This window comes from Nipponia nippon, unplaced genomic scaffold, assembly GCF_047370975.1.
Source record: "Nipponia nippon isolate SJK-2023a ecotype South Korea unplaced genomic scaffold, ASM4737097v1 scaffold_37, whole genome shotgun sequence".
NCBI classification, from domain to species: Eukaryota; Metazoa; Chordata; class Aves; order Pelecaniformes; family Threskiornithidae; genus Nipponia; species Nipponia nippon.
In genome coordinates, this window is record NW_028262355.1 from 722,696 (window position 1) to 740,921 (window position 18,226).

Consider the following 18,226-nt stretch of genomic DNA (forward strand, 5'->3'; position numbering starts at 1 on the left):
ACAATTATTAGCCTGTATTTTGCAGATAAAGACATTGAGAAAAGGGTCCAGACGATGCACACTGAATTAGCGGCTAAGATCAACTCTACTTTAGACACAATACCAAACGGTCTGTGAAAGGGTTTTTCTGCCAGTTAAGCTTAATTTATCCTTTTCTTTCTTTCTTTCTTTCCTTTCTTATTTACAATCCATTTCCTCTATGTTTTTCTGCGTAATTATTAAGAGTAATGTCACACCCCTTTCCCCAGCAGCATTCTACATGCTGATCTTCACTGTAATTATATTTTGCAGTTAAATAATAGTTTTCACTCAGATTTCAAAGTGTTTTACAAAGGTGGTAACATTTTCTCTCTGCAGCCTCAGAAAGTTGCACGTGACATGCCCTGAACGCTGAGGTGAGTTATGAACTGGGTGCTCCCCCAAGACAGGATTGTCCCTTTTCCAGGCAGAAATCTGGAATTCCAGCTGCCATTTCACAGCTGGTATTACCCCTGCTTCCCTGAACAGGCCCTTTCTTGTACACCATCATGGAAATGGGATCCTACAGTCTTAATTCTGGCTGCCGATGGCTTATATGCATCCTTTCTTCCTGTGCAGTCCTTTGGGTACCGCTCAGCCCCCGGGACACGTGCAGCAGCTGTAGCAAAGATGTGCACCTACTCCCGAGGGCTCCAAGAACTGGTCACTTCTTTTGAGTTTATTCTAAGAAATACACAGATTTTTTTTTTTCCCCAACTTCACAGGCAAAACGCCTGTCCATAGGTATTTCATGCTGCTGAGCACTTTGGGGTATTACAAAAGAGAAATCCCAGAGCTCATTCCTTCCACACAAGTTGTCATCTCCTCTTCTTCCCCGGCACAGGCAAGAAGTGCCAATCCATGGACCTGTGTTATTCTCTCTTGTCTCACCTCCTGAATGGCCAGGGAGTCTCTCTTACAACTTCCAGTCGGACAGATTTCTGTTTAGTCTTATAGTGGACATGCCTAAATCTCCACAGAAGGACTTCGCCGAAGATGCACTGTCCATTCGCAAATAAATAACCGGGTAACTCGTTCCTAACAGAGCCTCTTTGGAGGGAATACATACTTGCCTTAAAATAGTTATAATAATGGGGAAATAATTCAATGTGGCAGAGTTAAGGTGTGATAAAACATTCATTCCTTCACACATGACAAGAAAAAATGCGTTTATGTTTATGTGGCAGCGTAAGATTTATGATATCATTAACTATTCATTTCCCTGGCTTTAACTGCTTGGGGTTTCTAGATGATGTGATAGACAATTGCCTTGCTTTCATTTAGCAGCCTTAAAAGTTGGGTTTTCTTTTTTAAATGGCGTTTTGGGGGGCACTAGATTTTATGAAGCGATAATTTACTACACTGAGGAAAGAATAAACTTGCCTGAGGTCGCCCATTGAATTGGGAACAGGTCCTGCCTCTCCGACTTGCTGCAACGAGGGCGTTGGGGACCAGTCTCCTCTTGCACGCTAACAGCAGCCTGATAGTTTCACCTTCTCCGTACGTACAACACAACCTTCGTTTTTCCTCACAGTCCATTTCCTTCAAGCCTCCCAACATCCCATGACTCTAATCCTTCTTCATGCTGCTTTCTCCATGCCCCTTTCTATGGCCATATTGTATTCAGCAGGCGCCAAGTGAAATTTGCACCCTGAAGGTGGACCGAAAGAGTGAGGAGGGAGTTGGCAAGGCGTCTCAGACATTCAAGGCATAACTCAGACCTAACCAATGCATTTGCTGCTAATTCAATAATGTATTTCACACTCCAGAAGTACCTTTTTTGTCAGTGCTTAGTCTCAGCAGCTGCTCTCCTAAAAGAAGGCCTCTTTAATGTATATTTTATGACTGTAGTGCAGCAAGGGAGAAGGCATTATTATTTGGAAATCTCTATGTCAGTACACATTAAATTGGGACTTAGTCATGGGTAATTACCAAGCATTGACCCACACGGTGATTTATACCATATTTTGTGAGCTAAAAATAGTCATTTTCCTGAAGAACCAAAGTCCTGTATATTTGAGGAAGGGCAGGGCCGGCAGGATGCTCAAGCCGAGCGAGAGCGGCCCAAGAGGGGTGGAAACACAGTTGATCCCCGAGCCCTTCAGGAACGGAGACGCAGACCTGAGGCGCAGCCCCAGAGAGCAAAACTCAACTTTGTTTACTTAAACGCAGAGGATTAAAACCTTTTATCCTATTTAAAGCGGAGAGTAATAATTTACATAGCGCTGAGATGTAATGAATTGCAATTAAACATGCATCATTAAGCAACTGACCTTCCAGACGTAGACCAAGCTGGTTGCTTGTTTCAGAAGACTTCTGGGGGGAAAAAAAGAAAGTGTGCAAGTGTGTGTATATGTGTGGATGTGTGCGAACAAGCTGAAATGGTAATTATTGTACCATTGTGCCACTGTTTTCTGCCTGTCCCTCTGCAATCAGCGGGGACGTGGATTTATTCTAATCCCGATACTTTAGAAGAAACGGGAAACGGGAAAATCAAGGTGTGATGTCACTTCTATTAATAAGATTGTTTCTCTTGCTGTCACTCAATAAGATAGTCAATAGGCAAAAACACTCTGAGTGGCAGTATTCCCTAGCAAAATGTTGTGGTTATATTACCCTAACTGCGAAAATAGATGTAGGGACCGTATTTACACCCGATGCCTTGTGCTATCTGTCGATGTACGCGCAGGAAATCAAATGGAAAAAAATAGAGGTGAAATTTTGCTTCTTTTTTCTATTTGGCGCAACAATAGACACAAAATCAGTCTGGAAGTGCTGCATTATCTGTGCCCATGGCCGCCAGCGAGAAGTGGCGTAGACGTTTGCATGCTGGGAAGGTAGGTGAAGGTATCTGCTCCAGCTTGGTGGCAGTTTCTGCCCTCTGTACCTTTGGATAGAAGCATATTCCTTTGAACTAGAGCTGGAGTAAATCTTGGTCTCGGTTTATGTGCTGGTGATAAGTTTCCCCGTCTAGGTTGAATGTAATCTTTAAAAATGAAGAAAAAACATTGAGGCGTCTTTTTGTAGTCTTGATTCACCCAAGTCCAGGGCGCATTGGGTTCCTTCAACATCATATCGTGGGCAAGTTTTCTCCTTGCCGGTTCCTTTGCTGGATGACGTATTTTCAGCACAAATTGATTCCTCTGATTTTCCTGAGTGGTTTTTGTCTATCAGTGCATCTCCTTTGACATTGCATCGCGCTCCTCAAAGGCAGCAGTATACAGTGCTGCAGCTGGGGGGTGATTACTAACAAGCAATTACTTTTCCAACATTGTTTCTTTCAGTGGGATTAGGTTGGTATTTGATCTAACCAGCCCTAACTCTTTCCAGCTATAAATGACGCTTTATTGCCAGGTTTGAAAAGAAGCTCTATGTCCTGAGTTATGGATGCAAAGAGCTTTCATTAATGAATTTTTCAACTTTAGTAACCCAGGAAATTGAAAATGGGGGGAAGAGAGGAGCAGAAAATATATTCTTGTTATGAAGCAAATGCATCTAAGATCCAGAAATAAAAGATTGTAAATTAGCTACCGGGTATTTTATGTTCCCTATTTTGACTTGTCTCTTTTCCAGCTTTTCATTAATGAGGCTGTCTTAAAAATTATAGCCCCATTCTTACAATAACTGCTGCGGATACCCGAGCGATATGCGAAATATATCTGAAGGCTGGAAAAAAAACAGAGGCAGATGGGTAACAGATGCACGTAGCACTTTATTCTGGTCTTTTTACAGTGGTGGGGCAATGTCGGCAGCTCTGTCCTGCTCCGTGCTTGGACAGATAGGAACGTCTGCGGCCCGAAAATGAGCAGTGTCCCATAATCTTGCTGGGAGCTTGCGACACCATTTGGATTCATTCTGCTCCGAGCATTTCTGAATTGTTCCAGGCTGTTTTTCAGTCTAACCCAGATGATCTCAAGGCTCCGATCATGCTTTTGCCCAAATCACAGAGTCCAGAAATCCCAGGCTGCGAAGGGCAGCGTGGTTTCCCATTTCAGCTGCCTAAAAAGCTCCTCTAAAGAGGAGCTGCCAGCCCTCAGCACTCCTGAGTTTATTCAACTTTTTGACACTAGAGATTGAAGTGTTTAGCCTTGACGACTTCCCTCACCGTACCGTGTGAATAATAATCATTCACTCAACGGGAAGGACTTGCTGGAATCCATCAGCAGCCAGTGCCTGGAAAGCCTGCAAAGCTGGAAAACAGCTGAAGAATACCAGAGCTATTTTTTATAACAAAACGAACCAACTTATGCTTTTCTCAATTTTAAATCTTCCTTGCTGAGACAACAAAAATGCTCCTGCTTTTCAGTGATTTCACTATAAATGGCAAACCTGTCTTCTTTTCAGCTTATGTCTAAGGCGTGGGGTTAAATACTGCTTGCAGGGCACGTTTCCCCGTTCCTCGCCTATTAACTGTTCCCACCGCAGACGGTGGTGAGTTTTGAGTGGGTAAAGAGTGGGAGGTGAAGGCACCTAATATAGGATGAGAGTCCAACAGGGCTGATGTGGGCCCCAGGGAAACACCGTGGGGTCAGATCACCCCGGCGGGCTTGGTGAATCTCGGCTTGGCAAATTTGGATTTGGTGTCATCTTCGGTGCACTGGTTATCCAGTATTTGGGGCCTCGCTGGTTTGCATGACTGGGAGAAGAAATTAAAGGTGTGAGTTAAAAATAGAGATGAAGAAGTGCTTCTCTGCGTGGCAGGGAGGGAGTTTGTGGTTGTGGCTGCTGGAGTTGCTGTGGAGGCAGGTGGCGTCTGCAGGAAAAAAGGGTTTAGAGCAATTCATGGATGGTGGCAGGTCCATAAGCGGGTGCTAGGCATCTAGCTTGGATGTAACCGCTACCATCACTTGTACAACAGTTGTGGGTGCATACGAAGGTTGTCTTGGCTTGGTCATCAGAATTTCAAGTCGTTTGGTCTGACTCAGAGGGGGACTTCTGTTAGCGCAGGTTCCCCCAGGTGATGGAGCCTTCACCCTGCCCCAGCCTGTGCAAAGGCTGGTGACCGCTGTGGTGGGCAGAGGTCCTGGCTCTGGGACACCTTGTCTGCTCCGCGGGGAGGGGAAAGCTTTGCTATGGCAAACCCCTAATTATAATGAACAAAAATACTGAAGCGTGGATGATGTTTCTTTGCCGTCGAAGATCAATGTAGAAGAGTATATCTTATATTTACACCAGTGAGGGATTAAGGTGTTTACCTGAGAAGAAAGGAAAGCAGATCAAAACTTTTGCCAAAACCACAAGAAACTAATTTTTTTATTGTTTTAATTTAGCTATAGTTAAACTGTATAATTAAAATGCTCTGCTGAGGTATTTCACAGACAGTGGCAATTCGATTCCCATGTGTTGGCTTTTCCCTTCTGATGCCTGGGAATTTATTACGGCTTGTAGCTACCAGAACTCATCATCGCATGGACACGTGCGTGCCCAGACATCAGCAGGTAGTTTGGGTAGCAGCAGGTAGGAATGCCTGACCTGGTAGGCGTTACCGTCCACCGGCAACGCGAAATCCCCTTGGCCGTCTCTCAGCCAGCAGAAGACTCTAGTGAATGCACTGTTAAAATAGTCACGCGATTTCTTTACAGGAGGATCTTCCTTTAATTAAAACTCTGTAGACCAATATTATTAGCACTGAAATGCAAGCTGGTGCAAACGAGGGTTGAACGCTTCTAAAAGAAACGGCTTAAAAAAAGGGCTTAAAAGTACCATTTGGGTAAAGATGCAAGTTTGCATCCCTAATGCCAAGTCCATTAAACCATTTATAACACCTTTTTTTTTCCCCCCAGCATGATGGTTCTGTATTTCAGTCTGCAGCTTGAACTTTGTAAAGGTTGCCTAATCCGTTCCCGATTAAATATGTGATTGCCGGCCCTGATTATGTGTATGCGCGCGCATGCTTGTTTGTGTATAATCTAGCTTTGGTGGCAAGGTGCCCAGAAATCGGTACAAACTAGGTTTTACCCAGAAAACCTGCCTGACAGAAGAGGATTTCAACTGTAGCTGAAGAGTAAATTAGGAAGTGCTGGTACATCCTCCAATGTATGAGCACTCGTACATAACAAGCGCTCTCATAAGTGGCCCGTTTATACTGTCTTTTCGAGCAAAGCATGAGAAATGGCCGTGCTCTGTCCTTCCAAGTAGCAGCAAAATTTAAGCCTTAAATCTGAAGGCAGCCGGTGGTTATGGAGCCCCTGGCGCTGCCTGGACCCCCGGCGAGCAGGAGCTGCTCCTAGCATGCAGCCCCGTGGCCGAACGGCCGGGCAGACCCTCTTGCTTCCCTCTGTTTTACCATATCACAAACCAGGTTAAACCAGTGCAGGCTTTTTTTCCCCGCTGGGCCGATGTGGGCTCTGCGAGGCACATGGCAGCGGGATTCACGATGGGTCGTTCCACTGCTGCTACCCAGTGAACGCATCGTATCTATGAGTTTATTCAAAACAGGAGTAATTCAAGGGCCCGTTTTGCAAGGAATGGAATTAAGCTCTATTGACAGAGCTGACTTTTATCTCTGAATTAGTGCCACGTAAAATAATTGCATTTAAAAAGGACGCAGCAGGCTGCTGTTATCAAAATCTTTTGAAAGGTCTGTTCTGTTTGATACTGCCATTTGGCTTTCTTTAAACAGCATCAAGGAAAAAAAGAAAAAAAAAACAGAAAAAAAAAAGAAAAAAAGGAATTGATAAGAGACATTGCAGTGCACACTAGCTTACCCGTGTCCCCTGCTGTTAAATTATGCCCGAGCAGGCTCAGGACACCATGTGGCACTCCATACTCCGCTTCGGAACGGTTCCGGGACAGATGCCATTTGATGGCGTGCTGCATATGGAGCTGCTTGTGTGGACTGCATCGTAAGAAGGAATAATCAAGGTTCACCAAGAAAAAGATTTCTTTGTGTCTCTTTCCATCTTTTTTTAATGAAGTTCTTAGCCGGAGGATTGTCTGCTGACAGGCATTTCTCCGCTTGCCGACCCAAGGAGATCGTGGGTGAAGACTCATCTGTAGGTAGCCAGCAGGGCTTTGGGTTTCAGGTTGGCCATCGCTCGGCTGCCTGGGCTGACGGGGAGGTTGTGGGAGCTCGTACTGGTGTGGCAGTGGGTTTGAGTCGTGCAGAAGAATCAGGAAAGGGGAATTGTAGAAGGAATGAACTCCCACAGCCCTCTTGGAGCGAAGCTTCTTCAAGCAAAGCCGGGAGTGACCCTGCAAGGTTATTCTGGAGGTGGAAGCGTACCAAAATTTGGGCATTTCTCCGCTCTGTCCATGGAAAGGTAAAACTGTGGCTTTGCCCGCAAAACAACGGCGTACACGGTATTGAGTGCCCAGGCCTCCTGTCGCACAGCCGGCTCTTCTGCGGGACGCATGGTGGACAAGCCCACGTGGAGAGCGCGTCTCTGCCCGGCTTTGGTCACTGCTCTGGCTCCGGCTTTCCCTCTTGCACGCAGGTACTCCCAAGGCACAGCCGTAGGAGATGCTTCGTCACAGACCAGATCAAAAATTCACACAGATTTAAGTGCTTTCTAAAAATACTAGCAGAATAAGAGCTGAAAATTGGAAAGATATCCTGGGTTAATGGGCACCATCCTCTGTTCTGCCGTACGGGGATCTCGCTCACAGCGGAATCCACAGGGCCTTCTCCGGTGGGGAAGCGTTTGCATCGCAGCTGTCCTGCTTCAGCAGCTGAAACGGAAAGAAAAAAGGGGTTGGATCAAACCGGATTTAAAATGTATCTTTTTTTCTTTCCTGATAAAAATTAACATCTGAAAAATTCAATTAACGTCAAAAGAAATTTTCTGCTCAGCCCACACCAGCGTATTACACTCTCTGAGAAATGAAGGACTGCAGAAATGACTCACCGAGGAGACGGGGAGAGAGCCGGTCCTTTGCGTCCGACAGCCTGCACCGGGGCCTGCATGGTGGTGGGACACACCGAGGGGATGGGGCCAGTCCCCAACCCCATCTGGAAGTGCCCCAAATCCTCTGGGAGCGGGGGGACTTCATGTGTCTTCCCACAGAGTTTTTCCACTTCCAGTTGTTTGAGTATTTAGAAGAGGGGGTCCCTCTACTCGCCCGTGTGATGGGAAATGAAAGTCCTGGACTTGGGATCAATGAATATTACTTTGCAGGATGGCTGGCATTGCCAGCGGCACCCAGAATATCTCAGAGCCTAAAAACGATGACATTTCCCTGAGCAGGAGGAGAGGAGAGCTTGCGTTTCCATAGGCAGAGGAAGGAAGCCAGCACTGTAACGGGACCGAGAAGCCTTGACACCGCCTTCTTTCTGTTCGCTTTCTTTCTTTCTTTGCATTTTCTCCAAATGCAGTAGGAAACACAAATTTTTTCCCGACTGCCCACACTGGCTTCTTTCTGGTAAATTCACCACTTGCCAACAGTTCCTCTTCTTTAGCTCTCTGTGGACTTTTTAAAGTCATTAAATCGAAGCATGCAGTGATACACAAGCTGCCTGGGGTCAGGCGGGAGCAAAGGGCTCCTGTCAGTCCTCGGTGACAAACAAAGCATCATCTGCCTTCAAACAGCCCGTCCCCAGGAGCCTGGACCAAAACCTCGTCTTGCACCTTATCACACCGCTCAGCATTTCATCCGTCCCCGCTCTGTGTCGCTCCTCTGCCTGCTCAGCTCGCTGCTGCAATTGCCAAGTTAATAAAGGGTCGCTCGGCGGTGAGGAGCAAGCTGTTTTAAAGTGGATTTCACAAAGAGAAATCTGCTGAGAGTTTCCTGGGCGGCTCAAAAACTCAGCTCTGGAGCTGCGAGAAATGTGGCCAAAGAATATTTTCCAGTGTTTTAATGGAGCGCCAGGTAACCGGGGAGGGCACGGCTACGTTGAGGCTAGAGAAACTTGTATCACCTACAGTCCTTCAGGGAATTGTATATTAATTTTTATTAACTTTAATTATAGGAGCCCTATAAAATTTTCCCATTTAGTGTTGCATGAAAAATGCAGCAGTTAATTGCTCTTGACATTTCGCTGGTTTGTGTTTCCCTCTAACGCAATCTTGTACTCACAATAGAGACAAGGATAGCAGTTGGCTTGTTTTAGAGATCGGAGGCTATGATCACACCATGAAATTAGTATTTTTGCTACTTCGCTCATCAGCTTACAAATATGAGTGTAAACGTGCCTCTTTTTAAGAGGGTGTTGTTGGATTTATGGTGCTTGGCTTGCTAAATATGACAGGCTTCCTTCGCTCCGTACTCTACCTACCCAGCCAGGTCTGCGTTGGTTTTTTACCCTTTCATCCTTTCCTTCCGTGCTTTCCCCACAGATCTGTCAGTTTTTTCATCCTTATTGTAGGTTTCAAGCCATCTGGACTCGTAGCTGTCTTTATTTTTTAATTTTTTTTCCAAATGTCATCTCATCTGCGGGAAAAAAAAAAAAAAGACATCTGAATATTACCAATTATAATGTCTGATGGCTGGATAATCTCTGAGCTCAACGTGGCAGCCGTTCCCCGATGCCGGTGGCAGCCGGGCACTTGGGACTGCATCCATTACCTGTGATGATGTCTTGGGATCTCCAAGAGGGGAAATGAGATGCAAAGCAAAGTAACCTGACGGTGATTTGGAAAGACAGAACAATGCAGAGAGCAGGAGACCCAACGGCACGCTCGCCGCGCTTTGAAATGGAAAGTCGCTCTGGAAGGAAAGAAAAGCTTCAGACGTCGCCACCGCTGCCTCGTGATTGCGGCAGAGCAGCGGTGGTGGGGCCGGGGTGCTGGGTGGGCGCAGGGACCAGGGGGGCTGGCAGAGCAGGATGGAGCATCACCTCTTGACAGGTAGACGTGGCGCTTAGGGACGTGGTGTAGTGGTGGACTTGGCAGTGTTAGGTTAACGGTTGGGCTCTGTGATCTTCAGGGTCTTTTCCAACGTCAATGATTCTAAAAGAATAGAGGTACATGCCTAGCAGGCTGGTTTCTTCTAAAAATCGCCCAATTCAACTCAATTTTTTGGGTAAAAAATGTTTGAACTTAAGTATAGAGTAGATTTGAGTGGTATCCGAAAGAGATAATCACTTGGGTGTTTGTCTACAGCACAAAAATATTTTTCAGCATCTTTATGGCAATGAGAAGTTCAACCCGCAGCTCAGTAAACGCAGAGGACAAAATACAAGGCGTATCTTGAAGGTCGTGAAGATGCAGAGAGAGATATCCAGAAATATTAATATTCTTTTGTTTGTTTTTAAGGTATGGAGATTAAGACTAGAGAGACAGATAAATAAAAGAGACAGCAAACGTACTACCAAATCCATCTCTTATGCACAAATCAAAATCATCCTGAAAACATGGATGTGAAGCCATGGAGGTTTTTATTGAGTAGAAGACTATAGCCAGATAAACACCAAAATCTGGAATTAATCTAACGAATTAGCTGTTAATCCGACCGTAAGGTTAATTGATTCCCTTTGCATTTTCTGCATCTTCACAGCTGAAGTGTACTAAACGCGACATTTTTGGTCAGGCCGTATTTTCATCTTAGACTTCAGAGGAGAAAAAAATTGTTGCTCTGCAGTACTGTTGAGACCAGGAGAATATATAAACAGAGTAGGTACATGTAAATAAATAAATAAATAAGTAATATTAGCACTGCAATGTGAAATGAGGGGAAAAAAATGGAATGGTTATTGAAACGGCACTGTTTTCTGTGTCATAATTTTCCTGCTCCCATGAGTTACCGTAGTGTTTCAATCCGAGCCATGCGCCGGCACAGATAGCCAGGGAAGAAAGAAAAAGAAAAAGGGAGGGAAATGAAAAAAAAGAAAAGCCTGACACTCTTATCACAAGCAATGTTACAGAGAATACCAAATGCACGACACAGCACACCTAATGAGGATGAGGAAGGTGCCTCCTCCGTGCAAGCGAGCTGCCGAAGAGCAGCGGGTGCGGGCTTGGGTTGTGCAGGGCGGCTGCTGGAGCCGGAGCGGAGACTGCCACTGAGTTACCCCACCCCGGGAAACTGTTGCATCAAGTCTTTGAGGCTCTAATCCAGATAAATTCTTCTTTTCCCTTAGGTGTTGTATTTATTGTAACGCAGAGTAAGTTTGCACGTGCCTGACGCAGGCTGGGATGGAGCTGCCCGCAGGATCCTGCTCGGCCACGGGGTCCCTGGGTGCGTCCTCTTTCCATTGCGGCTCTTCTGTCCCCTTTGCATTACTTTCACTTTAAATGATTACAGTTTAGGTTGCGAGTTAATTTTCTATCCTTAGTTCGGGCTCAAATACTGAAATTTCTCAAGAGTCAAGCAAAAATCCTCAGGACTTGAGGCTTTGATATATAAATACATACTACTGGTAGAGTGCAAAATTAGGGCTGTTAAAAGAAGGGATTTAGATAAGAACATCTTTCATTTTTCTGCACTCTCTCTGAAGAACAGCAATCAATTAAACCTGTGTGAATGAGGGGATTTGGGTGGGTTTTTTTTTTCAGAAGCTGTGATTGACTGTTTATGCAATAAAATTTAAATAGCTGGCAGCGTTGCAGACTGCGGTGTTTTTATCTGGAGACCTGTTGTATTGCAGAAAGTTACGCCACGAGCTTCCCCTCATTGCCCTGCCAATGAACTTAGCCATGTATCTATTAAGAGAGTTGATTCACTCACCGCATTAACCTGATTTTGGCCCTCGGCGCTGCCGATGCCGGTGCCTCCGGCTGCCCAGGGCTCTGCACTGCACCGGCTGCCAGGCTCTGCGGCCAGGGCAGCACCTGCAGACATTCAGATGCGTTTTGGGATCCATTTTAGTGCATTTTGGTTTAAGTTTGTACTGTAATTCCCTCAAGAAACGTCAGCGTATTATATTTGTATACATATGTAGTTTATGGATTGATTTTTTTTTTTATGATCAATAAAACAGAAAGAGTACATGAAAGACCCTGAGTATTATAAATATCCTCTGAGCAGTTTATGGAGTGTCAGCTTTCTCCGTTCCCTAACTGCTTCCCTGAACCGTCTTATAAGGGCTCCAATCTCTGGCATTAAGGGTCTGCTCCCTGGGGGGTACAGGGGCCTTTTTAAGATGACAGTTGCTACAGAGCAGAAGAGCAAAACGTGGTGGTTGCCCACCGGCTTGGGTGGGCTCCCTTCCCCTCTAGGCTCCACCAAAACCTTCAATGTGTTTTGGGTTTCTGTCAACTGCTGGGACCTTCGGCATCGTCGCAGCGATTCGTCAGTAGGAAGGAAACCGAACGGTGGTGTAAGTATCCATTTTGTTTTGTAGTCATTTTTATGGTAATTTCTGTATGGAAAGTTCACAACTTTTTAGTTTTATAACTGGTGTACAGGCCGAAAGTGTGCAATTTCCCCTCATTCTGGTTCACTTCATTCTGCACTTTCTGATATTGTTTATTGGTGCCTTCATCAAAATGAGTGCTTCTTATTGAACTCTTTTCAAGGCTTTTATTTTCTTTGGTCAAAGCACATTGATTTTCTTACATTAAAAATTAAGGAATGAATCTCATTTTGATCTCAGTTCTGTCTGGTTTTCAGCTCTGAAATTGGCAGTGGATTATGACGGCATGCTTGAAGTGCGCTTTGGACATTTCCTTTCAGTTAAATCTGTGACCTGAATAAAAGAACTTGGTGACTAATCCATGTCACCAGCAAAATTTGGTCTTGTTTGAATCAGAACAGTCTTTGCTGTCGGGAAAAACCTTGGATAAGCTACATGCAGCCTGCCTTGCTCATGGGGGTGTTGTGGCACAGCAGCCAGGAGGAGAGTTTGCTTTTCTGGTAGGAACATGGGAATTTATTTTAAACATACGCCTTGCTTCTCCGTTTCTTTGCATGCTGCAGAGTTCTTGAAACGTACCCGCTTCTCTACTAAGGAAAGTTTTACATGGGGAGGATCCTGATTGAGAGCAGATGGGATTCATTGCCCTCAGCATCCGAGATGTCCGAGGCGGGTATCGCTGCTGGCGATGCTCTCTTCAGCTCCTCTGCGGGCAGGGAGAGCAAGAGCACCTCAGAAGCCATGTCTGCACCAGCAAATGAACTAGGCCACGCGTCCACTTGTCCTTTGCTTTTGTACAGGCCTCTATGGCTGCCGTTTGCAGTTCCAGTAATTATTGTAATTGCGATAGTGCCAGGTTTAAAAACCCAGAGCTGTTTGAGGCACGCCATAACGCGCACGGTTTGCAGTGCTGGGCTGCACGTGTATTGCCTGAGTGTCCTGAGCTGGTACAGGTAAAGCTAACTAAAATGTCGGAAGGGCTGTGAAGTCTCTTACAGTGGTTTCTAACAATTGCACCTGGGGATGGAGCGAGGCGTCTTTGATCTTCTTCAAATGCATCTGCTCCTGTCGTCTGCTTCAGACGAGACCCTGGGCTACGTCTGATCTGGTGGCGTGATTCCTCTGGGACCCTTCCTTTTCCCGTGACAGGGACAGCTACAGGAGGCTGGAAATCCTGCGTTAGCCTAACAGGCCTGGATCACACTGACAGCATTTCTAAGGGAGTCATTGTAGGAGCCACGTGAGTAACTGTGGCTAATGCCTACAGCCCTGCTGCAAGTACACGGCTGAGTAAAAGGGATAAAACTTGCTCCATGCGTCAACTCCTGCAATGGGTTTACTGTAAAAATTACAAGCTGGTAGCTGTGCGTAGTTAGTATGAGCCTTTTATTACTCATTTCTATTCGTCACGTCTTCTGGTTGATCACTGGTTTTGTTTGTCCAACTTATATGGCTCAGAGAGAGGGAGATCTGTGACAAGCCCAACTGCGCAAGGAGAGTGCCGAGCTCCGTCATTCCTCTCCAGGCTCCTTCACCCCTTGCTTCTGTTTTTTCACAGCAGGAAGGAATTTGGCCTTGAGATTTTTATTTCGTATGCATCGTCGATGCCAAAGTGCACAAGCTGATCTAGACCTGACTTTATCCCTTATCTTTTTTTATGACTTTTCCCTAAAAACTTGTTTGTCTCAGCAAGGGATAAACCTGCAGCCTCAGATGCTGTGAGCCGGTGTCAGCTCTCGCTCCCAAAGTATTTTGTTTCAGTTGTCAGCTGGCACTTGAAGGGAAGCGTCAGCACCGTCGCTGCGGTGGTTGGCAACAGGTTGTGTGTGTGTGTTGGTAGCTATAGGTACATAGCCTGATGTATAGAGAAAAGATGTGGATCGTATTCTAGGTAAATACCCTCTGCGAGTTGATAATTTCTCTTGAAAAAGAAGAATAATTCCTCCTGCTTGCAGAGAAAAGAGTAAGTCCCCGGCTGGAGGATCCCCTCTCCCCTCTTCTCCCATCCCCCAGGCTGGCACGTCCTTGCTCTGGTTTAATCCCTGACCTACATCCAGCATCCAGGCTCCCACTTCTCGTTTCTCTCGCCGTGAATATTCTTTTCAGGAGAAGTTGGCTGAAGGATTTCCTTAACATGTTACCAGACAAACAGAGTAATCTTTCACACTGCTGATCTGGAACCAGGAGAAAAACCCTCTACAAATCTCCCCGCCGCTCATTCCTGTCACGTCCCTGCAGCTCAATTGTCTCTCCTCGTGTCTTGGCACACATCTTCACTTCTTCCTTGGCCTTGCATTTTGAATGCTACCTGCCTTATCCCTTTTTTTTTTTTATCCACATTCACTTATCTTTTGTCCTCTATCCACAAACCATCATCCTTCTACGAGCCTTACTCCAACCGAGTGTGCCTCCCTGCATAGTTATTAGCCATCTAATTTTTCTGCTCGGTAACACCCAGAACCTTATTTAATGGAGTCATTGTGTGAGCCTCATCTAGGCAGGAATTACTTTAATTAAATAGCTGTCTGCTGTTTGTTGCTTTGGCTTCAGGTTCCTTTTGTATTTAGTAAAATTTGCAAGGAAAATAAATCTCAACTAGTCTAAAGGCAGGCTCTGCTTCCTTACTTTTATTTATTTGAGTAATTTTTTAAGAGCAAAAAAGCTTTGAAAATACCCCAGAATAAAGCAAATAGAAGTGCCAATTGGAAATTGTATTTGACCGAACCACTCTTTGGGAAGTCTGTTTTAGACTGGGATTCTGTACTCACTGCTAAGGAGGTGGAGGAGCAAACCATCTTCACGCAGGTATTAGTAAGATCACCTTTTTTCTTTTAATCAGCACACCAACTATATGACAGCAGGTGGTACTGTAGTCAAATAGATTTCCCAGATTTCCGGAGCGTGCAGAATTGTATCCCTGGTGTTGGACGTGCAGAGGTCTTGGTGGCTGCGTCTTGCTCCCTTGAGCAGAAGGGTTGCAGGCCTCGGCCAGCACCACCTTGCCCTGCTTACCTTACACATACATGGGTGAAGAGCTCAAGGGATAGAGTAGGGCCTGAAGGAGGTTGGGTTGATGTGAAAAGTACGTTCCCTTCATGTTCACATAAACGGTTCTGTAGATAAGTGTTTTTTCAGCCCACTTGCTGATGCAGAAGGATGAAAAACCCAACAATGGTTGGAATGGACAATGTTCAGCGTTTTGTTTCACTCCATCTGCAATGTTCCGGTGGGCTCCAAGTCAAATATTCAATGAAAAAAACCCAACAAAGCAATTAAAAGGCAGCAGAACTGCTAGAGGAAGATCATTACCTCTTTACCCAGTATCTCAGTAGACCTGCTTGCTTTGGATGCTTCAGACCAAGGTTCAAATTCCTTCTCCTGCTAGAGAGGACATGAAGACACATCTCTCTCCTGCTGTGAGAATGGCCTAATTGCTAACCTGAGGAGTAGGCTGTGGCTGAGATCTCACCATCTCCTTTGATGATGTTCCAGCTATATCAACTATTAAATAGCAGTAAAAAGAAGTGTCTAACCTGGCAGGTTATCTATATGTCTAAAAATACTTCTGGTTTCCTCTTAGACATCTCACTCGCTGAGTTTTTAGCTGTTCCAGTGTTAGCCCTCCACTTTTTGACCTCTTAAAGGGTACTTGCTTTGCCAGTCCATCTTAAAATTGTTCCATCTTATTAATTCTTTCCCTGAGGTGCTTATTTAACCAGACAGCTCTGGACACCCTTGCCAGAAGTATTTTCTCCTTTGTTTGCTGGGGATGTACATTCCAGACAGCGTTTGCACTTGGCATTTAAATTCAAGCCCTGCCTACATTGTAGTTCACAAGATCTTTAAGGGCATTTAAAATTGACAGGCAGAAGAAAGTCTGTCTTTATCATGTTTTCTGTAGTGTTTTCTCTAAAGGAAAGATCTTTCTTCTGAAGATATTTCCAGTACAGCTGCAACCAGAGGAGACAAAGTTATCAAGGTGTTGTTGGAGGCTACTAAAGAAGATGGATTTGGCAGGGTCCTGGGAGTCTGCGTTGTCTAAGATGCTGAAAATCTTCCTTTTTCAGTCTCTGCTCTTTCTGGCCAGACTTGTGCATTTGTGTCAGGAAAAGTGCTCTTGTTGGGTCATCAGAGGCTTTGACTTTGGCTTTTTTCTTTCTTTATTTGTTTTCTTTTTCTTTGCTGAGGCATCTTTATATCCTGTTAGGGTCATCAGAAAGAGCTGTAATTGTCAAGTATTTTCTGGGTTTTTTTCATCTCCCGTGCTCTTCAGTGGCCCCCTCCTCTTTTGAGAGCTTTGTGGGGCCTCCAGTCACCGCAGAGTAATGGAGATGCTCCCAAGCTGGTTTCTGCTGATCGGCAAAGACGCCCACAGCCACAGGGACCCAGGGCTTGGCAGAGGCTGTCCAGAAAGCAGGATTAGCCTTCCTTGGGCACAGTGCTGTCCAGGCTTGGATGATTAGCCAGGCCTGAGCTGCTGGGTTGGTGTCAGGAATGAGAGGAAGGTCCCAGGACTGTAGCAAAGAGGTTATACCACTGACTGAAGCTGTTGTGGCCAAATGAGGGTCTTCCAGAGGGTCTGGCAGCGGGTGGAAGGAGACCCTTCAAAATAATTTTTGTGCAAGCTGTATTGCTGGGCTTTTATGGAGCTCCATCATTCGTCCCAGGAATAGCTGCACCACAGTCCTTTGCCATATTACTTCTTAATTTATCTATTTTCTTTTTTTTTTTTTTTTTCCCCATCCAGAAGATTTCTGTACCCCTCAAGCTGGTTCCCCTTCTAGCCCTTGTCTAGGAAGGGGTCTTTGGTTGTGTGCATCTTTTCTCCCTCTCTGCCTGGGAGACCACTGGACTGGCTGAGGTCCAGACCTTCAGCAAGATCTTCACGTTCTGCTTTTGGGCTTTTCCTCTGGGATTAGAAGAAGCTGTTTGTTTTTCTGCCTTACCTGTTCCCTCTCACTGCAGATTAGGGAGGACAAGGGAGTCTCTGTGCACGTTACCTTCCATTTTTTGACTTGCATACAAATTAATCCAGGATCCTGCTGACAGTGTAGCTAAGCATCAAGTCTCCCTGCTAGAAGAGACTATATTCTCTGGGAGAAAAGGGAAGATTGTTATCTGAATCATGTGTTATAGGAAGCAGAAAAATAATGTCGATATATGGAAAGGCTTTTGCTGTTAATGCCTCTGGTAGCTTTTAAAAGCGGATGCCTTAGCACCTGATTAATGCCATAAATAGGAGGTGAAAACCCTAAAGGCTGAAACCATCCTTAGAAAATGATAAACTCTCTTAGCGTCATCCTCTCTGCATTTTGTAGCAGCGATGTTTCTCGTCTCTCGGATCGTAACTTGGGTATCTTCCCAGCCGAAGCAGCACGACCAGGGATGCTGCACTGACTCAGGTGGGAGCTTCTTTCCCACGGTAGTATTTGTCCTTTCGGTCGGTGCTTGTCTTGCTCACCACGAGCCCTTTTGCTATATCTTAAACAGGTGTAGAGAGGTACTGCTGGGTGAGTATGTACCGCTTGCTTTGCTGAAAGTTATTTATTTTCCTTGCCTCATCTCCAATGCCACTTTAAAGTGGAGGAGTAGCATAGTCTCCCAGTATTGTACAGGGGAGCTCTGCCAAGCAGAGCACTCAGATTTAGTCTGATGTGATGAAAGCCCTGAAACAGATCCAGTGTAGAAAATACAGGAAAAGTAAAATAGGCTGGATGAAACCTTTGTGCAGCGTAAAAGGGTCAGTGGATTAGTTCCTCCGCAGGGTCATTGAGTGTATTCAGAAGAGCAAAGGATTGGCACATGGGGATTTTGTTCTTTTTTTAAATAATCAGTCTGATCTCATCCGCTGTTATTATTGCATAGGTGAAGAAAAGTCATTTTGGTCCCAATAGTACCATTTTGGTACCCATAGTACCATTCCAGGCATCCTTTCATGAAATATTTCAAGGTCTGGGGTGCAGATCTCCCCAGCAG

The 18,226-nt window shown here is 45.3% G+C and overlaps 1 protein-coding gene across 2 annotated transcripts in view; it reads left to right on the plus strand.

The window, feature by feature from the left end:
• DCC (DCC netrin 1 receptor) overlaps positions 1-18,226 on the plus strand; it is a 606,037-nt gene that overhangs the window by 43,655 nt on the left and 544,156 nt on the right. The window lies entirely within an intron of this gene.